Source organism: Eubalaena glacialis, chromosome 17, assembly GCF_028564815.1.
Source record: "Eubalaena glacialis isolate mEubGla1 chromosome 17, mEubGla1.1.hap2.+ XY, whole genome shotgun sequence".
In the NCBI taxonomy this organism is placed as follows: Eukaryota; Metazoa; Chordata; class Mammalia; order Artiodactyla; family Balaenidae; genus Eubalaena; species Eubalaena glacialis.
In genome coordinates this window covers 54,258,766-54,280,294 of record NC_083732.1, presented here as the reverse complement: position 1 = coordinate 54,280,294, position 21,529 = coordinate 54,258,766, and the positions used below count along the sequence as shown (strand labels likewise).

Genomic DNA, 21,529 nt, shown 5'->3' with positions numbered 1-21,529 from the left:
AACTCCCAGCTGCCTTGGTCTCCCCAAACTCCAACTCCATATCTATTTCAGTGAGGCCAAAAGGTTCTCTTTGACTCCCCCTAGCTGTACCAGTGACTATGAAATTGCCTCTAGGCAACAAGCTGGGATAAGTATAGGGCCCGGTTGTTAGTTTCTCTTTTCTCATGGACCACTGTCCTGTGCTATTTCTGTTTATTTTTTATTCGTTGCTCTAGGGATTATACTGTGCATCTTTAATTTATCACAAGTCTCTTAGACTTTATGTAGAATTACTTCAAGAAAGATGTAGAAATCTTGCAATAGTATAGTTGCATTTCCCCCTTTCTTTTTGCTATTTTTACCATATATATATTACATCTATATACATTTTTTTGAGATATAATTCACATACCATAAAACTTACCCCTTTAATGTGTACAATTCAGTGCTTTTTAAATTATATTCAAAAAATTGTACAACCATCACCACTGTTTGATTCCAGAACATTTCATCACTCCAAAAAGAAGCCCCATATCCATTAGGAGCTTCTCTTGTTTCCCTTCTACCCCCAGCCTCCATCAACAACTCACCTACTTTTTGTCTCTATAGATTTTCCTATTCTGGACATTTCTTATAAATGGAATAATGTAATATCTGTATACATTTTAAACCCAACAATACTGTTATAATTTTTTCATTAAATAGTCAAATATGACTTTCACATAAATTAAGAGAAGAGAAAGAAAAATATATAGTTTTAATATTCATCCATATACTACCATTTGTGGTGCTCTTCATTCTTTCCTGTAGATCTGAGTTACCATATGGTGTCATTTCCTTTTATTCTGAAGAGTTTCCTTTAGCATTTCTTGTAATTTTCCCTTTGCTGTTTAAGATTTTGTGGCAAACAGGGGCCAAGAAAGCTTCTGTCATGTACCAATTCCATTATTTGATAAGTATGGGTTTTTCAAGGAATTCTCCCATTTCATCTGTTATTGAATTTATTGGCATAAAGATGATATTATTCCCTTATTATACTTTCAATATTGTGGTTTCTGTAGTGCTAGCCCTTCTTTCAATCCTGATATTGGTAATTTGTGTTTTCTCTATTTTTCTATTGATTAGGGGTTTATCAGTTGTGATCTCTTCAAAGAATCAATTTTTGGTTTTATTTATTTTCTGTATTGTCTGTTTTTCTATTTCATTGATTTCTGTTGTATCTTTATCATGTTTGTCTTCCCACTTATTTTAGTTTAATTTGCTTATCTTTTTCCATTTTCTTTAGGTGTCAAGTTGTGTCATTGATTTTAAATCTTATTCTCTCATATAAACATTTAGGTTATAACATACCCTTTAATTATAGCTTTAGTTTCAGCCCACAGATTTTTATATGTTGTATTTTCATTACCATTCTGTTTAAAATATTTTCTAATTTTCCCTGTGACTTTTTTCCATGGGCTATTTACAAGTGTGTTGTTTAATTTCCTAATACTTGGGGCTTGTCTAGTTATCAGTAAGGTATCTCCATTCTAGCTTTCCCAGCTGTTAGCCCTTTAAGATTCAATCTCTGCAGGGCCTTATAGATCTTGTCTTGAACATATGCAGTCCAAATATGCTAGGCTGACTTCTAAATGGCCCTCAATTGTCCCCCACCTCCTAATATTCATACCCTTATATAATCCTCTCCCCTTGAGTGTGGGCTGGAACTAGTGATTTGCTTCTAACCAATAAAATACAGCAAAAGAGATGACATATCACGTCTGTGATTAGGTTGTAGCATGTCATGACTTCTAGATGTTAGCAGACTTGCTGGCTTTGATGAGCAAGCTGCCATATTGAAGAAGCCCAAGTGGCAAGAAACCGAGGGTAACCTCTGGCCTAAAGCCAACAAAGAATAAGTCCCTCAGTCCAACAGCTCTGAAGGGACTGAATCTTACCAACAACCAGGTATGTGAATTTATGAAAATCCTGAAAGAGAGGGCCCATGAATGGATTCCCGAGCCACAGAAACTGCAAGATGATAAATGTGTGTTGTCTTAAGCTTCTAAGTTTTGGGGTTAAGAAGAAATGGACAGCTAATACATTAACCCTTGGCCAAGGAGGTATAGTGAATGCTTATTTATACTTCTAGGGCCCCTCCTCTGTGCAGCTCCCTCGTCTCAGGTACCCTGCCCTGGAAATTCCAATGGCTTTAGTAGCCCAGAACTCAAATCTTTGTGTATGTTTGGATATTTTAAGGGCAAGGATTGAGTGATAAACATCTTTGTGTCCTCCACAGAGCCTAGCTGAATACCAAATTTCTAATGAGTGTTCCTTTATTATTTTTTGATTGCATGCTTTCCAAATTGAACTGCCCCAATACAGCCTTGATCAGGGGCACGTCTCAAAGGTAAGTAGTGAGAGTCTTTGCAGGGCTCCCCAAATTGAAGCCCCAGACCGTCGTGGACCACACACCCCGCATACAGAGCTCATCTATACCAAGTCACTCCTACTTGCAGATCTGGATGGAGTGCTATCCTGCAGATGTGGAATCCTGTTTTCCCAGTGGCCACCAGGGGGCTGGATGAAACAACATGTTGATGCAGGGGGATAGACCTTAACTAACAGGAAATGGGAAATGGAAGTGAGCTAGGCAGATAAATCCCACTTCCTTTCTTCCCTCTATAGAATTCTCTGAGATGCAGTTCCTTTTTGCAGCCCTTCTAGAAAAGTTCATAGCACCAGCAAATGAAACTGTTGACTGACCAGCTCTTTGCAATTCCACCCTCACTTCCTCCTGGGCTTTGCACCTCTCAAAGAAAACATCCATATTTTAATCCTTGCCTCAGGCTCATCTTCCTAGAGAGCCTGGGCTAAGAGAGATGGCACTCATGGTTTATCTTTGCTTTAAGTGTCCAACTCAACTAACGATTTCTGAGGACTATACTTTAGCATAACAAGTTTGACCATGACTCACCTTTGATAATTCACGTAGCCAATTTCACATACTGTCTTGTGTCATGTTCTGTCATGTTTTGAACATCTTCCCTCAGTTTCTCAAACTCTATGCTGAAGGAAATGGATTTTAAAATTGAATGACTAAGGAAAGAATCAATTTGAAGGAAATGACTGAATATGGAGTTGGCAGTTTGCTTTGTTTGTTGTTCACATTAACTAGCTGGAGGGAGCTAAAATACTTTTAAAAAATGGACAATTTTCACACTTACTGAGTTAAATTCTGTGTGGTCCAGGAAAAGCTTTTGCCTGCATCCCATCTCACCATCCTGCCATGGCGATTTGCAATTTGCGCCACCTCTGTTCAGTCCAGTGAAACATCAGGGGATTTGTTGAAAGGGAAACCCACAGACAAAGAAAGGCACAGACCCCTTCCTTCTCTAATCAATTCTGATTTTCAGCAGCACACCAGGTAGAAGTAAGAACTCAGAAATGTGGCAGGGCTTTTTTGCCCTTAAATTAATGGGAGCCTAGAAGAAAAATAATTGCATGTACGTGCCTGTTTCTCTCCTTCCACAGTACTGTGTGCAGTCAGATGAAAACTGTTCTTCCTAAGCTTCTAACTTCATGTAAATTAGGTGCAATTTATTTTCCCTTTAGCTTCAAAGCTTGGTAAGTGTAGCCAGAAAGGCTGTTAGTAAAAGCAGACCCTAGACATTAAGAAAAAGTGATTCTCTTCTGATGCTTTTCATTATTTCAGAGCAGCAAATTACAGACTCTTTCATTAGCATACATAGAGTTGAAGAGAGGGTGTCTGAGACAGTAGCAGTTACCTAGTTTCTTCCCAACTCTCATTTCCCTGCATTTACTGTGCCTCCCTATGGTTTAAAGGAGCTCACCACAGTCAGGAGGTACCCTCATGGTTCTGGCAATCAAGTGGCCACATGGTGGTTAAAAGGGCTCTGATCCCCATATGCAGGAAACATTATGGGACATCAAAGAGAGGACACTAATTTAGCTTAGGAGTGGGATAAGGTTGAGGAAAAATTAAAGGGACACACTTCCAGAGTTTGACACTGTTGAACTAATTCTTGAAGGCTAACTGGGAGCTAGTCATATAAATAAATGAGGGTTGAAGGAGTTCTAGGAATTCAAAAGGTATTCTAGAAGGAGTTTTGCCTTTAGTAAGTAGACCATGGCATATAATCATTCTTTGGATGTTGAGCTCTTACTTTGCCTCAGAGGCACTTTCTCTGGATGGTAATAGGCATGTACATATAACAAAAATAAAATATAAGACACTATTGTATTACCCTGGCTAAATAAATAAATAAAGGTGTATTATTCTCTTATGTTATTCATCTCCTAAATAATTTTCTACTCAACTAGCCTCCTTTTAACCTACAAACATGTTCAAGTCATTCCTATCCAGAGAGAAAACTTCTTATATCAGTTAGGACTCCTTCAGGTAGAAGTTAAGGTTGAATAGGAAACTCAACCCTAACTGACTTACCTAAAAAGGGAATTTATGGAAATTGTTGAAGATCCAGGGTTACTGCAGCCATAGGGACAGCCAGATTCAGTGGCTCAGATAATGTCACCAGGACCTGGTTTCTCTCCATCTCATAGCTCTGATTTCTGCTATGTTGGTTTTATTCTCTGCTAGGCTCTCCCTGAATAGGGATACGATGACTGAATAACTCCTGCTTCTAAGTTCTAAACCCAAACATATTTGTAATCTCGTTAAATGTAAATGGCCCAAACACTCTAATAAAAAGGCAGCAATTGTCAGATTGGATAAAAGGCAAAACCCAATTATATCTTGCTTACAAGAAACCAACTTTAAATATAAAGATACAAATAAGTTAAAAATAAAAGAATTAAAATATATACCATGCTATTATTAATCAAAGAAAACTGGAGTGGTTACATTAATATCAGACAAAGTAGATTTCAGAGCAAAGACTATTACCAGAGATACTGAGAATCATTTCATCATGATTAACTGGTCATTTAAGAGGACACAAACCTCCTAAATGTTTATGCACCTAATAACAGCGCTTCAAAATACATGCAGCAAAAAGTAAGAGAACTCTAAGAACAAATAGACAAATCCACAATTATAGTCAGAGATACCAACACTCCTCTCTTAAAATATTTCTAACTTCCCTCGAAACTTCTTCTTTAACCAATATGTAATCTGGAAATGTGTTATTTAATTTCCAGTTATTTGGGACTTAATTTCTAAATACCTGGGATCTTCCAGATATCATTCTGCTGTTGATTTCTAGTTTAATTCTGTTATGAGCAGAGAACACACTTTGTAAGATTTCAATTCTTTTAAAGTTGCTAAAGTTTGTTTCATCGTATAAAATATGGTCTATTATAGTTAATGTTCCATATACACTTGAAAAGTGTATTTTGCTGTTGTTGGGTGGAGTGTTCTAGATCAGCTAGGTCAAGTCAATAGTATTATTTTTAGGACATCTATATTCTTGATGAATTTCTGCCTATGATTTTGTTTTATTAATTACTGAGAGAGGAGTGTTGTAGTCTCCAGCAGAGTATAGAGAGTGGGTTGAATTGAGAGACAATAGTTTAATAACTGACATAGTTCATTCCTTTGGCTACTCAATATTTATAACCATCTTTCCATACATGTTCATACTTCCATACAATAACAAAAAACTTCTTTATGCTTTCACCTAACTAAATGTGACTAAATTTTGTACAACCAAAGACATTCCTCACTGTTTCCCCAAAATGAAGAAATAAAAACTTCCAAAAGTCATTGAATCAATTTTTTAAGATCTTTTTTCATTGAGGTACAGCTGACTTACAATATTATATATGTTTCAGGTGTACAACATAGTGATTCACAATTTTTAAAGGTTATACTCCCTCTGTTTATAGTTATTATAAAATATTGGCTATATTCCCATGCTGTACAATATATCCTTTTAGCTTATTTATTTTACATAGTGGTTTGTACCTCTTAATCCTCTACCCCTATCTTGCCTCTCGCCCTTCCCTCATCCCACTGGCAACCACTAGTTTGTTCTCTATATCTGTGAGTCTGTTTCTTTTTTGTTATATTCACTAGTTTGTTGTATTTTTTAGATTCCGCATATAAGTGATATCATACGGTATTTGTCTTTCTCTGTCTGACTTATTTTACCAAGCAAAATACCTTCCAAGTCCATTCATATTGTTGCAAATGGCAAAATTTCATTCTATGCAGCCTGGACCTGTATATTTTGCTTATCAAGGAAACACCACCTTATCTTGGTTGTTAACTTAAAGCATAACTGTGTCTTGTCTTTTTCATTCAGAGTTTTGTTTTCCAACTGGTGTTACAGTTGAGTATTCAACAGGCCATTCCACCATCCTATTAAACCAGATGCTTCTGGGTGGTGGTGTGTATGGATTTCATGGGCATGAATCCACTGCTGCACTTCATAATATACTAGAACTAGAAACTAAGGCATTCTAATATGAAGGTCAGTACCAGAAGTAGAGATTGTATAACTTGATGGGACAAGAGAATCCTGAAAATATCGTGACCTTTAATCCTAAATTTTGTGTCTCCGTGTCAGACCATCAGTTTTACTCCCATAGTTTTCACCAAGATATTAAAAATATTGACCAAATCTCATTGTAATTGAACTCCAAATTATTTCATTTATTAGAATTTCTTGAAATAAATGGGCTCCTAGATGGATGAGACTTATCATCATACGATTTTAATTACCCTGAATTTACTGTAGCAGGGGTTCAACTGCTAATACCATGTAAGGATTGATCAATAGGAGTATTTCTGAATCTTTTTGGATGTCAAAGTTCTTAATACCAGTCAAGATAAAATGACATGTTTCTTGATCAGGCCATGGCACATAAAGGTTTGTGTAGGGGTGCTCTTTAAGTGGAAACAAAAGATGTGATCTGTGAAGAAATTGGTATTTGAATCATAGGGTAAGAAGCGGGGTGGGCATTGATTCTCCTTTTGATTTGAAATAAATTACTAGAAGACTTAAACCTGTCAGAGGCAGAATGCAACATAAAAGTGTCAGAGCTGATAAGTGTACTTTGAATTTTAATGATTATCTTTTGAATGCAGTTCAGAATATTTTACAGCTACTCCATTTATTTCAATTCACCCTTAAAATTTGGCACACTGTCCCAGTACCCAGAAGACAATTTTTTCTACCTAGATATTTAAATATATTTTCTCCATTTCCATTTCTTTAAACATGTCCATGATATAGTCCTGTCTTTCAACATAGTCATAAACATACTTTCCAAATAGATCTATGTATGGCTCATAGAATCCATAGGAAAAAAGAAAGAATCTATATTTCAAAAGCATTATCTTCTTAAAAGAATGACTCTTTACTCTGCAAAATCTATGTATGGTAAGGGATCTAAATCTCTGAAAAAAAGTCTTATTTAAGAAGGAAAAAAAGAGAAGTGTATATTTTTCCATGAGAGTTGAAAATAGAAGATAAAGAAATATTTTCATTGTACAGGAAGATAAAGAAAGAAAGATGGGATCTTTTCCCTAAATCACACCTTACATAAAAGCACAGACAGATACAATAGGTTAAAGCAGAGTTGCTCTGGTTGACTGAGGGGGCGGGAGGGGGAGGGAGGTGGGGAAGGTAAATCCAAATAAACATTCATCCCTCCACCCCACTCCCAGCCAAGCTGTGTGGGAAGAGGATTCTGTAGAGCTCAATGTTGAAATCAGTCTTAAGAAAAGAAAAATTATAAAATGTTTCTCTTTCCAGAATCATAGGTTTTGAATGTATGGTTGAACTGATGGCAATGGCTATGTGTCCAGTCTTTTCGGAGCAACCTCATTATCTCTTCCTCTGCCGGTTTCCACTCTCTGTGTTTACTGCTGCACGTTGTTACTCACTCTGTACCCTCTGCCTCTCAAATCCTACCCATCCTTCAAGGTTCAGCTCAAAACCTACTTCTTCTATAAAGTCTTTCTGGTTGGATGTAACCACCCCCTCCTCTGAGGTCCAATCATTGCAATTCATTTATATTTGTATTGATTAATTAAAGATTTATTGTTGAATGCACAGGCGTGGCAATAGGTATTAGAGCTATGGTGGTAAGGTCCCTGACCTTTAGAGAACTTACCGAGTGGCAGGCGGTGGTGGTAGAACAGACGATAAAAAAGTAAACAAGTAAATGACCGAAGTACAGGTTATGATAACTGCCATAAAAGAAAGAAATGGAATGATGTGATAAAGCGTATCTGTACCTCTGTGTGCGTATGTGAATGGTGTGAATGGGGGCTGCATTAGGGTGTGGTGAGGGGCTGGCATGTGAGCTGAGAGGCATGGAAGGCTTTGGGCATGTGATATGAAGTCCAAAAATCTGAGAAGACAGAAGCAAAGGAACAGGTCAAGTTAGGGTGCCAAGGAGCAGAAAAACTGAAGATGGGGGAGTAGCAGGAATCAAGGAAAACCATCTTGGCACAGCTCCCAAATGAGAGCCTCGATGCCCAGGGGTCCTTCTTGGAGGTCCCTCAAAGTCGCAAACTTTTCTGGGAGAGGGCCCACATCCAGATTCATCTTTGTGTCCCCACAGAAACTAGAACAGGGTTTTGCGCATGGAAAGTGCTCTGTAGTTGATGGTAAAATAAGGAATAAAGCCCCAATTAATTCCTTCATGAAGACTTCTCTGATTTTTACCAAATAGCCTCTCTTTCCCCTGAACCCCAGGGAGAACCTCTAGTTTAACATACTAGGTTTTTATCTTAATTCTTTTATAGATATTTGGTACTTGAACTCCCATGGAGATTTAAGGAATTGTTGAAGAGTAGTGCTTGGGCGTGGAAGCTGTATTTTTCTTGGTGACTGACTGTCCTTTGTTTTCTGTCTTCATGGTCTACAAGCTGAATGGCATGAATCTGTGGTGCTGGTTTTCAAAAGCAAGTAAATAGACATAATGTCTCAAAATGCATACAGCCAGCATGACCCCGTGGTGTCCTGATAAGCCAGCTTTGGGGGCAGGAGTGAGGAGGGGAGAAACCCTGATTTGTAGCCTTTGTCTATTTCTGTTGTGTAAATACTTCCACTGCCTTGCCACATTCCTATTATCAGTCATTTCTCACGACTCCAGCACATAGCTGTGACCTCAGCATTGGTGCTCATCACCTTCGGCTGCCTGTCAGAAGGATCCTCTCAGTGAACTGCACTTCATTCTGGTTGCCCCTTGACAAGAGACCCAGAGAACGTGTTGAAGGCTGGGAGGTGAACTGCAAAGATGATGTAATGATCAGTGGCTGATGCCTGAATAAGCAGTCAGGAGAGAGCCTCCATTTCACTTGCTCTCATGGTCTTGGCAGCTCTGCAGCCAACAATAGACAGCAAACATGGTCTCCTGTACCCTGAGCTGGATTCTCCTCTTCACTCATTCTTGAAGAGCTGCAGGCAAGGCAAGGCAGCTGGAGGGAAGCTATTTTCTTCTTTCTTTGGTATACTTGCCTTGAACGAAACCAAGTATGTTTTGAGGTATAACTGAATGCAGCAAACCTCTGCCTTCTGTCAAGGTTACTAGGTACTTCTTAGGTTTTCCTCCACCCTAAACAAAAATTGCAGGTCCGGGCAGTGACATTCTGGCTGATAGGATTAGTCATGGTGTTTGATGAAAACATTTCTCCCCACTGATCATGGCACTGTGCGTATGGTTTTTCTTTGGCAATTTGGGTCATGTTCTAGGAGAAAATCAGTACAAAATGAATCTTTGTAGTTTGCAGATGAATTAAAGATGCTCTGAGAAATGCCAAAGGGATAGGGAGAAAGTACAAGGAGGGTCTCTGGGCAATGAATGAAGGTCGGAAGTCTGGTGCTGCCTCTCATGGTGGATAAGAATGAGGTAAGGAATTTAGGGCCAAATATTCCAAGCTACACATGCAAAAATATTGGCTTACATTCTTCTGAGTTAAATCTCAGGGAAAGGGTTCTGGAGTCAAAGCCTTGTGCTCTTAAATGAGAAAGACCCGGGCCTGTGTATTAGTTCCCTACTGCTGCTGTAACAAATTACCACAGACTTGGTGGCTTGAAACAACATAAATTGACTTCCCTGGTGGTCCACTGGTTAAGACTCCATGCTCCCAATGGCAGGGGCATTGGTTCAATCCCCGGTCGGGGAACTAAGATCCCACATGACGCACGGTGCGGCCTAAAAATAAATAAATAAATAAATAAATAAATTTTAAAAAACGCGAATTTATTATCTTACAGTTCTGGAGTTCAGAAGTCTGGAATGGGACTCACTGGGCTGAAATCAAGGTGTTGGCACGGCTGTTTTCCTTTCCAAAGGCTCTAGGGAAAAATCTGTTTAGATTTTCATCTGCTTTTAGAAGCCACCCACATTCCTCCACTCTGGGATCCCTTCTTTCACCTTCACAGCCAGCAGAGCTGCATCTCTGTCTGACTGTTTTCTGTAGCTCAGATCTCCCTCTGCTTCTTTTTCTGCTCCCCCTCTTCTACTTCTAAGGACCCTTGTGGTTATATTGGCCCACCTGGATAATCTAGGATAATCTCCCTATTTAAGGCCTATGGATTAGTAATCTTAAATCCATCTGTATCTTTACGTCCCCTTTGCCCTGTAGGGTAATATATTTATAGGTCCTGAGGATTAGGACATGGTCATCTTTGAGGGGCCATTATTATGCTTAATGACCTTATTCTGGATTCCAACCCAGTATCTTCAGAGCTATGTAACCTTGGGCAAGTCACCAACCTTTTAAAAAGCCTCATTAGATAGTGGGGTAATAGTAGTACCTTCCTCATGGGCTTTTGGTGAAGATTAGATGTGCTAACATGTGCCATGTGCTTAAAAGGGTGCTTGGCCCATGCCAAATACTCAGTGAATGTTAGCTAGTTTTATTTCAGACCTTACTTATGCTTGCTCACCTTGGCTCTGGATTAGAGAACCCTCTTTGAACTCCCACAGAAGCCTGCCCTTCCTGGACCATAGCACATCCCACATTGCAATGTCACCATCTGTTTATGTGTCTCTTTCCTCTATTAAACAGAGTTCCCTGACAGTAGGGGGACTAGCTTATATATCTTAGTAACTCCTTCATGTCTGGCACAGAAGAAGCTTCCCAGTAAAAGACTGGGTTGAAGCGTGTTACCATTAAGAGTGAAAAATGAGTTTTTTCCTAATCATATAAAAACCACAAAAGTTCACAGTAAAGTTTTCTCAACTGCGTCAGTTTCTCCCGTAACATTTTCTTCAAACTTTTGGGACATCCTACTGTTTGTCTTCTATGGACACTTTTAGATTAAACAAAAATATTATTACTAAATGTATTAATTGATGAAAAATTTTTATTTTAGAAAGTCATTATTAATGAGAACATTTAGAAAATAACTGATCATTCAGCTACCACTGTCAAAAAATTACTAGCCTAGTTTTTCACTTATGTACTTTGGAGATGAAGTGTAGTACTGAAGTAATACTGTGTTGGCAGCAGTGAATAATCCATTTTAATGTAAAAACTTTTATACCCTCCCTCCCCCCAGTGATACTGTGATCTTGCTGGGGTATGTAAGCATATCCTTAGCTAGTGGGCATGAGCTATAATTAAATGAAAATGTATTATTAAGCACACATATAGGAGTTAAGAAACATGATCTAGATATAAGGTGTAAAGATGTGATCACCCTGATTGGAAATGAAGAAAGAGACACTTAAAAGAGATAAGATCCTTTTATGGAGCTTGTTGAAGAGGAAAAAAGAGTTCTGAGGGGAAATTAAAAAGTCCTAATTAAGATGACAGGCTCAAATTATCTCAAGGGGAGTCCACAAGTTCTCAGGCTTTATAACAAGAGGAAGACTCCTCTGTGGGTAAAATCCAGAAAAGACTGGCTCTTAGGTGGCTATGAGGAATATAGTGTCAGTTAGATCTCAGTAGGCAGGTGTTCTCTCCTTCTTCAAGGATCTAGGAAATTAAGAGCAGGTAGAGCAAGCATATACCTCCATTAGAGCATTAACACTGCATTGTAACACAGGCCGACGTGTGAGTCTTTCCCATGAGACTTAAGGTGGTGAGAGCACATACCGAGCTTTAATTTTTGTGTGTAGAGGGCCTAGAACTCCACCTGGCATATAGAAAACACTGAATAAATATTCGTTGTTGAATAAAAGAGCTGGTCTCATAGAATTTAAGAGCCAGAAGGGTGCAAAGAGACTAGTGGTCTCCAGATTGGTGGTCTCCAAATCTATCTGGACATCAGAATCACCAGTGGAGTGTGTGTGGGGGTTCTTTTTAAGATACTGATTCTAGAATACATAGAGGATACACCACTTATTCCCTTCATGAGACACAACCCAAAGTACCCTCCTAATCAGACTGAATACTTTCCCCCTACAATCAGGAGTAAGGCAGGGATGTCTGCTCTTGCCACTTCCATTCAGCATAGAACTGAAAGTTCTGGAAACTACAAAAAGATAAGAAAAAGAAATAAAAGCCATAGAGATTAGAAAAGAAGAAATAAAACTCTATTCACAAATGCATGATTGTCTTCATAGAAAACCCCAAGGATTTGACAAAGAAATTCTTAGAAATAGTGAGTGAGTTTATCAGATTCATAGGATAAAAGTCGATATACAAAAACCAATCATATTTCTACATGTTAAGCCTTAAACAATTGAAGATTGAAATTTACATGTTCAATAGCACACAGGAAAAGAAATACAGTTATAAGACTAACAAAAATGTGCAGGATGTTTATACTCAATAATGAAAGAAATCAAAGAAGACTTAAATAGAGATATTTGTCATGTTCGTGGATTATAAGACTGAACATTTTTAAGATGTTAATTCTCCCCAAAGTAATCTATAGTTTTAATGCAATCACAATAAAAATATCAGTAGGGATTTTGTAGATAGTGACACAATGATTCTAAAGTGTATGTGAAAAGGCATAATAAATCAGAAAGCTAAGACAATTTTGAAAAAGACGGACAAAGTTGGAGGACTTGTATCACTTGATTTCAAGACTCATTAAAAACCCACAATAATCAAGACAGTGTGGTACTGGCAAAAGAACAGACACATGGATCATTGGAACAGAATTGTGAGTCAGAACTAAATCCACACAGATAGGGTTAACTGATTTTTGACAAAGGTGCAAGGTGATTAAATGGAGAAAAACATAGTCTTTTCAATAGTGTTGGAACTATTGGATATCGATAAGCAAAAATATGAACCTTGACCCATACCTTATACTTTGTACAAAAATGAACTAAAAATGGATCATAGACATAAATATAAAACCTAAAACTATAAAACTTTTAGGAGAAAACCTTTGTGACTTGGGATTAGGCAGAGTTATTAGATATGATACCATAAGTATGATACATAAAGGAAAAAATTGATAAATTAGACTTCATCAAAATGAAAACTTTTGCTATGTGAAGGATCATGGTAAGAGGATGAAAAGATACTCTGCCCAGTGGAAGAAAAATATTTGGACCTAACTGACAAAGGATTTGTATCCACTATATATAAAGGATACTTAAAACTTATCAAAAAGCAAGCAAATGAACCAATTAAGAAATAGAAAATTTTTGAAAAGATACTACAATGGAATTAAATAGGTGGCAAATAAGCACATGAAAAGATGCTCAACATCTTAATTATTAGGGAAATAGAAATTAAAGCTACTACACACCATTTAAAATGGTTTAAAACAAAACAAAGAAACAAAAACCTAGCCATATCAAGTCCTGGAATGAATACAGAACAACTGAACCCTCATACATTGCTACTGGGAATGCAATTTCAAAGGCAGTTTGGCAGTTTCTTTTATAGGTAAACATACACTCACTGTGGGAGCCAGCAAACCCAGTCCTACGTATTTACCCAAGTGAAATGATAACTTCTATTCACACAAAAACCTGTAGGCCAATATTTACAGTTGCTTTATTCATAATTGCCCTGAACTGGAAATAACCTAAATTTCTTTCAACTGTGAGTAGATAAATAACTTGTAGTACATTCATACAATAAGAAGGCATAAACCACTGATGGACTCAACAACACAGGTGAATCTCACATGCCTTAGACTCAGTGAAGGAAGCCAATCTTGAAAGGGTATATACTGTATGATTCCACTGATATGACATTTCGAACAGACAAAACTGTGAGGCAAAAAACACATCAGTAGTTTCCAGGGGTTAGGGTTAGGGGGAGGGCTTGACTACAAGGGGCAGCAGCATATTTGGAGTGATGGCACCATTTTGAATTTTGATGGTGGTAATGGATTTATCAAAATTTGCCGAACTGTTCCTTTAAAAAGTGACTTTTACTGTACATATATTAAAAAAATAAATTTACAAAGAGCCTTCAATGGCTTTGTATTGTTCTTAGAATAAATTCCAAACTAGAATAAATTCTGTGTTCTTTATCCTGACTTGCAAAGCAGTGCATGGCCTGGTCCTGCCACTCTCTGACCACATTGTCCCTCACTCTCCCCCCTGCCCACTGTATTGAACTCATTTTATGCACCAACTCAATGGATGATGAGACACCAATTTGCTAGAGCAAATCCAGCAATGGTTTGTGCTATGACTGTGGTCATGGAGCCAGGTTGCTGCGACTTCTGTCACTACCTTGGGTTGAATCTCTCAAGTTGCTCTTGGGTACAGCCCAACAGTGCCTCACCTCCTGCCATATGCCTTTTGCCTTCCACGTTGGGACTTCCCTAGTCTGCCCAGACACCTATTTGGTGACCACTCACATGCAACCAGGAGTGCTGATCAGATAACATTGAGCAATGGGAGACAGGAGCCTGCAAATAAATGTTCTTTCTACCACACCAGAACTCTTTCCCCTGACCCCTGACAGATGTTTGAAGCTTCAGAAGCATTACGTTGCTTCTCTGTAGACCAGAAATCAGCATCTTCCTCTTGAATCCTTCTTTAGCCTATCCACTGATACCTCCATGCCGCCTCCTACAAATCCATGGTGCTTCCTGCAGACTCTGGCAACCATCACCAGCTGTGTAACACAACTCTTTGTAGTTGCTTTCCCTCTCTTCCTGACTCACTCCTCTTTTCTCTCTATCCTTTCCTGAGATTTCACTTCCCTATAGTCTAGTCACCTAACCATTTGCTTGGGCCCGACTTTCTAGGGAGTTCAGCCAAAGACACCCAATAAGCTTCAGTCACGTTAGGTTTCTTTGTGTTCCCAGAATAAGCTGTGTATTTCTCCCCTCAAATTAGATCTTTGGCACTCTGTTTCCTCTGCCTGGCTCTTTCCCTAGTTGTTCCAGCTTATCACTCTATGTGAATTCTTGACATAGCACTCATTTGCTATGGATCTTATGTGCTCTATCTATATATCTATCATCTATCATCTATTTTCTCTCTCATTAAGCTAGAAGCCCCACCAGAACATGAATCTTGTCTGCCTTGTTTAGTGCTATATCCTGAGAACCTAGAACAGTTTAAAGCACATTGGAGGCCCTTAGGAAGTATTTGTGGAGTAGATGAATGAATGCATGCCACTATTGACCTAGCTAGCCCCAAATTTACACACTCAGTTGCTTCCTTGACAAAAACTTGCAATTAAGTGCCCAAAGTTGGCCAAATGCCATGGTGAGAGCTGTCCCAGCACATTAGAACTCTGGAAGTGGGAGACTCTGACCATGGGCTCAAGGCCAGTTATTTCAGTGTTCCCAGTTTCCAATATCACACCGTTAAAGAGCATTGTAAAAAGTAGGGTCCAATATTTAGGCATAAATCTTGTGCCCTTGAATTAAGCAAAGCCTTTTAGATATAACACCAAAAGTACAAGCAACAAAAGAAAACATAGATCATTCATGCTTCTTCAAAATGAAAAACTTTTTTCTTTCAAAAGAAATGGAAAGATAACCCACAGAATGGGAGGAATTATTTACAAAGTATATATCTGACTTATATCCAGATTATATAAAGAACACTTATACCTGAATAATAAATCATAATAAATAATGAGTAAAAAAGACAAATAACTGACTTTAAAAAAATGGGTAAAGGACCTGAATAGACATTTCTGCAGAGAAGATAAGCACATGAGAAGATGATCAACATCATTAGCTGTTAGGAAAATGCAAATCAGAACCACAATGAGATACCACTTCATGGCCACTAGGATGGTATAAACTTGAAAAATGGCAAATAACAAGTGTTGGCAAGGATGTGGAGAAACTGGAACATTCACACACTGCTGGTGAGAATGTAAAATGGTGCAGCTGCTTTGGAAACCAGTGTAGCAGTTCCTCAAAATGTCAAACTTAGAGTTACTATGTGACTCAGCAATTCCACTCCTAAATAGACACCCAAGAGAAATAAAAACATACATCCACACAATAAAAGCATACACAAATGTTCATAGCCACGTTATTTATAATAGCCCCAAAGTGGAAACAACCCAAATGTTCATCAACTGAAAAATGGATAAACATAATATGATATATCTATGCCATGGGACATTATTTGTTCATAAAAAGGAATGAAGTACTGATGACATGGATGAACCTTGACAACATTATGCTAAGTGAAAGAAAGCAGTCACAAAATACTTCACATTGTATGAAGACTTCATTTATATGAAATGTCCATAACAGGCAAATCTATAGAGAAAGTAGATTAGTGGTTGCCAGAGACTGGGGGTTGGGAGAATAAAGGAAATGAGTGCTAATAAGCACAGCATTTCTTTTGGGGGTGATCAAAATCAGTTCTAAAATTGATTGTGGTGATAGTTGTACAACTCTATGAATATACTAAAAACATCAAATTGGATACCTTAAATCGGTGAATTGTATGCTATATGAGTTATATTTTAACAAAGCTTTTTTTTCTAAAAAGCAGAGATCATTAAAGCAAAATTAAAAAAATTAAGTGGATTTTTAAATCATTCTCTCTCAGAGACACCTCCACCCAAAGCACTGCCACCTTCTACTCACCAGGGTTCTTCCTGCAGTCTGTAGGCAATGACCAGGCCTAAATTGTGCAGGCCACAGGTGACAAAATGATGACCTAGGGACCCCTTGTGGCCTATAAACTCTTCTTTTTAAAAATATTTTTTAAATTAGTTACCAACATTTTAAAATTAGAAGAGCTCACATTAAATGTAGGTTTTTGGCTTCTCTGTGGAGGAAAAACAAAACAAAATGAAAAAAACCCCAACTTGAGTGGCCACACTGGATCTGCATTTCCCATGTGGAAAAATGAGACTGTGCTTTATGTCCTTGAAGTCCTTCCCAGTTTGGCCCTGTACAACCAGGCTAAGTCACTTGTTATTTCTTTTTAATCCCTTAGGGACGTTTGAGTTTGCAGCACCTGCTCAGACCTTTGCCTGCATCAAAACTTTTTGGTTTGTCATCCCGTTGCCTCAGGCTCAGTTTGATGATTGGCTTATCCCTGGATTTCCAACCCTGGCTGCACATCAGAATTTCCTGGGGCCCTTGTAAAGCGTCCCTAAGCAAGGCTGCACCCCAAGCAGTTAAATCAGAATCTATGGGTGTGGGGCGAGGCCTACCACTAAAAAACAAACAAAAAAATCCAACTCCCTAGGTGATTCCAAAGTGTACCCAGAGAGGCAAAAACACTGAGCTAATCTGCTAATCCAATCCAGGAACAAATTTTAGTATCCCATAAATGGTTTAATGGCCTCTCAGATGACTTTGGTTTTGTAAGCTTTGCCTGAAGGAGTAAATGATGTGGAAATGGAAGGCAGAGCTAAGAACTAAGAGGATGGCTTTGGTCAGGGGAACATTTTCAGTGAATTTCAAATCAGAGTTGGCAGATGTGTGAACCTAAATGTGACTGTTATTTCTACAACTACTAGTCATATTAAAAGATTTTGTAATCATTATAACAAGCATGGACAAGTCATGGTGCCTTTACAGCTTTACATGGTGCCTTTTTGTTATTTTTACCAGCAAGTTTTTTTAATCAATGAATTTGACTTGCTATTGAGATCTTCTGTGGGTTCTGGAAATGTTGCTGCAGTTGACAAGTATAGGAAGTTACAGTGGCTTTTTGAGAGGTCCTGAGTGGCCAACGCAGCAGGACAGGAACATGTGATGGCAGTCACTTGATAAATATTGGTTGAATAAATTGGCAAGACATTTGCCTCTTATCATCTCCAGTGGAGATGGAAGATTTGGTGACATTCTGCGGTGGGCTACAGGAGGTGGGGGGAACGAGGGGGGAAGAGATCCCTTAGATGTCCTTCTTTCCAGCTTTTTGTTAAGCTCTGGTAAAGAAAACACTGATGAGGCAAAGCAGCCCGTCCCTCCTTGCGGGCCCGTCCTTCCAAGACTCCCTAGAACTTCACTGCTGCGTAGCAGGGACCCCAGGGTCTCCCAATTGAAGCCTAGAAGAAGGTGCTCTACGTTGACTCTGACCTTCCCACGACCCTAACAGGCAAACAGATGGCACCGCTTGTAAAGTACCAGTGCAGCCTGGCTAGAAGCCTGGCGGTGGGCTAGGACTAGCGGGTATAACGAGGATAATAAGCCTAGCGGCCGCACCAGCACAACATCGGGGTGTCCACTGCACCTGCAAACCGCGCGCGCGCCTCAGCCTGGTCCTCTGCACCCCCCCAGCCGTCCGCCCACCCAGGAGAGGCTGCCTGCGGGGCCGCAGTGGGGAGGTGGGTCGGCGGCCGCGAGGGGGGAGGCGGCGAGCCAGGCTGAGGAGGGGGGCGCGGCGGGCGGCGGTGCTGTCCACGGGGAGGCGGGCGGAGGGAAGGCGCCGCCGCCGCCGCCGCCGCCGCCGCCGCCTCACCCGCGGCGACACAGACGCTGGGAGCGGCCGAGGCGGTGAGTCGCAGCGCCTTCCGTCTGCTTCTCCAGAGCGAGAGCGTAGCCGGAGTTGCAGCCTGGCGGGTGTGCGGGGGCGGTGGCACCGGGAGCGGCTGCTGGGGGGACCGGCGCGCTCGGGGCTCGGCGGGCGCAGGGGTGGGCGCGAGGAGCGCGCGGTCCCGGAGACCTGGTCCCCGCAGCCCTTCCCGGGTGCAGCTCATCCTGTCAGTTCCCCCGTCCTTCCTTCAGTGCCTCTGAGGGAAAATAAAACAAAACCAAAGACCCTGAAGATGGTGGCAGAAAAAGAGAGAGCAACTTTGCAGAGGGACGCGCAGAGGCGCACAGGGCAGGCAGGTTGGGGGCGCGCTGGGTCGGAAGGGGGCGTTGGTGCGCCTGGTGGCCCGGGACACCAGAAGCATCCCTCCCGGGGTCGGGGGAGTAGGTTGGGGTCGAGGGCACTCGCCGGTTCCTGGGCCTCAGAGTCGGCCCTCAGAGGCCGCAGGAGTAACGTGCGAGGGGTGGGCGCCTGGGGAGGGGGGCTTTGGGAACCACCAACAGGCGCCAGTGGAACACAGACGAGGAAGTGGTCTGCATTTTGGACTCAGGACCTGAAAGATTTGGGTCTCTTGCCCTCGGGAACTCAGGAAGGGGTGTGCTGGGGAGATGTGTTTGAGTGTTTTTCAGTGCATACCGATTTATTTTTAGCTCCCAGAGAAGCAGGATGTGCAAAGTGGGTTGTATCAGCCCGGGAGGGGCAGGAGGTCTCCTTGTCCGCAGGAAATACACAAGTTTCTTGCTGCAGATGCTTGCTTTAACTCTCATGCCTGGAGAAAGAAAGCCATTTGGCTCTCTGAAGGTCTCCCCGCCAGGGCCACTTTCTTCCTGCGGGTCTGTCTGAGGCTGCTGGCCAGGCAAGCGTGCTTCTGTTGTTAAGCGCTGGCCCCAAATAATGGTACATGTTCTGCTCTGTAGGGCAACTAGTGGGAAACACAGAAGTAGGGCTGCCAGGGTCTTGCTTGCTGAGAAGGAAACCACACAGGCTTGCTCAAAGTTTTCCCAGTTCTGACTGATTTGAAAATAATAGACCTAAGCCTCTGTATTACCAAGAGCAGGCTTTGCTGTCCGGGTTTCTCAGACCTGACTGGCAATGCTTGTGAGGTTTTTCACTCCAAATGCGCCTGCAAGGACAGCAAAGGAGAAAGGGGTGGTGGGGTGATGGGGAGAGTGTGGGTGTATGCGGAGTGCTGGTTGAGGGCTAAATATAGACTTGGGGATGGGGCTTCTTTCAGAAGTGGAGGCTCAAGAAGCTGAAACCCAAATGTTCAGGTACCCAAGCCAGGCCTCTGGAGATTGCCCTGGAGTCTCCCCCATTTCAACCACTCAGCGCCCATCTCGAATATCCACTCTCTGTAAGTGTGCTTAGGAGAGTGGGCTGTGAGGAGCGTGGACTCTGCAGCCAGGCTGCTGGATGTGACTTCTGGATGGGACACAAATAGCTCTCAGACCTTGGGCTCCTTGCTTAATCTCTCTGGGTTTCCTGATCTGTGGTTGACAATAGGTACCAAACTTATCTCAGTCTTGTTGTGAAGATAAAGTGAATTAATACACAAAAACACTTCACACAGTGCTTTGTCATTAGAAAGTGCTGCATAAATGTGAGCTCTTATTTTTGTTGTTGTTGATGTCTGCCCCCTTCCCTCAGTTCCTGCTGTCACTGATTTAGTTCATAACCTCATCACTTCTTGCCTGAATTGCTCCAGTTGCCTTCACACTGGGCTCCTTGCTCCAAATCAGGACTCTCTTGCTCCAAATCAGGACTCTCTTGCTCCAGTGGATTCTCCAAACTGCAACTAGAATGCTTCTTTTGAAAATAAAAATCTAAGCCAGTCATTCGGCTTAGTTCCCTCAGAGGCTTTCTGTGGCTTTCAGGATAGAGTTTGGACTCCAAGGCCTTCATGACCCTACCCTGGTCTCCTTGCCAGCTTCATCTCCCAACTCCCCCTGCCCCCAAACCCCATGTGTAGCCTTTACTCAGGCCACTGAGCCTCAGCACCTGCCATCCTCCCATCCTTCCTTGTCTGGTCAACCCCTATGCATTCTTCCCTGCTCTGCTGCAGTGACACTGCCCTCCAGCAGACCTCCTGGTACTCATCTCCGCCACAGCTGACTGAGCTGCCCTTGCTTCATGCTGGAATGTTACCCTGCACCTACCCCTCCTATCACTCTGCATTATCGTCTGCAATTGTCTTTCCTACCTGCAAGTGTCTTGAGAGGTGGATTGGGATTATAAGTAATTGTTTATTGGATGAATGAATGAACATCAGTCAAGCAAAGTTCATTCCTTTTCACTAAAACCAGAAACAAACAAGGAAAATAATAAAGAGGAGGACCAAACCAACTTTTATACATACTACTCTGCAATTTAAAAAAAAAAAAAGCTTTGGGAAATAAGGAATAAATAAGGAATCAAAGGTTGGTCAAAAGAAATGTGGCACAGTCTCTTGGAACAATTTCAGAGGTGTTTTTTTAATTGTAAGGAGTTAGACTAACAATGGAGAAATGTAGTGATTTGAACTCTTGCTTTCCTCAGATTGGCTGTGGGGAATGAGTGTTCGGCTGTCTGAGGGGCTGTGCAGTGAAATTGCTTCTGGAAGTAGAAGTGAAGGTCAGCATGTGCATGGGCTTTGTAGCTCTTCCTTGGATGGTAGCTTCCTCCAGAGTGTGGGTGTCAGCTTGCCCTGGGATTGGTACGATAAGAACAGAAACTCTCCTGTCATCAAAGCTCCTCTGTA

At 40.9% G+C, this 21,529-nt stretch overlaps 1 protein-coding gene across 4 annotated transcripts in view; it reads left to right on the top strand.

Annotated features, from left to right (window-relative positions):
* The first annotated feature begins 18,444 nt into the window (after positions 1 to 18,444).
* The window catches only part of NCALD (neurocalcin delta), a 439,751-nt gene continuing 436,666 nt past the window's right edge, over positions 18,445 to 21,529 (top strand). Inside the window, exon 1 of one of the 4 annotated variants that reach the window (XM_061171579.1) lies at positions 18,445 to 18,586. The gene's annotated coding sequence lies outside the window, so the exon portion shown is untranslated. Of the gene's footprint in view, positions 18,587 to 18,651; positions 18,756 to 21,529 lie in introns of those variants that run through there. The other 3 variants (XM_061171578.1, XM_061171576.1, XM_061171577.1) reach the window with 3 other exon arrangements.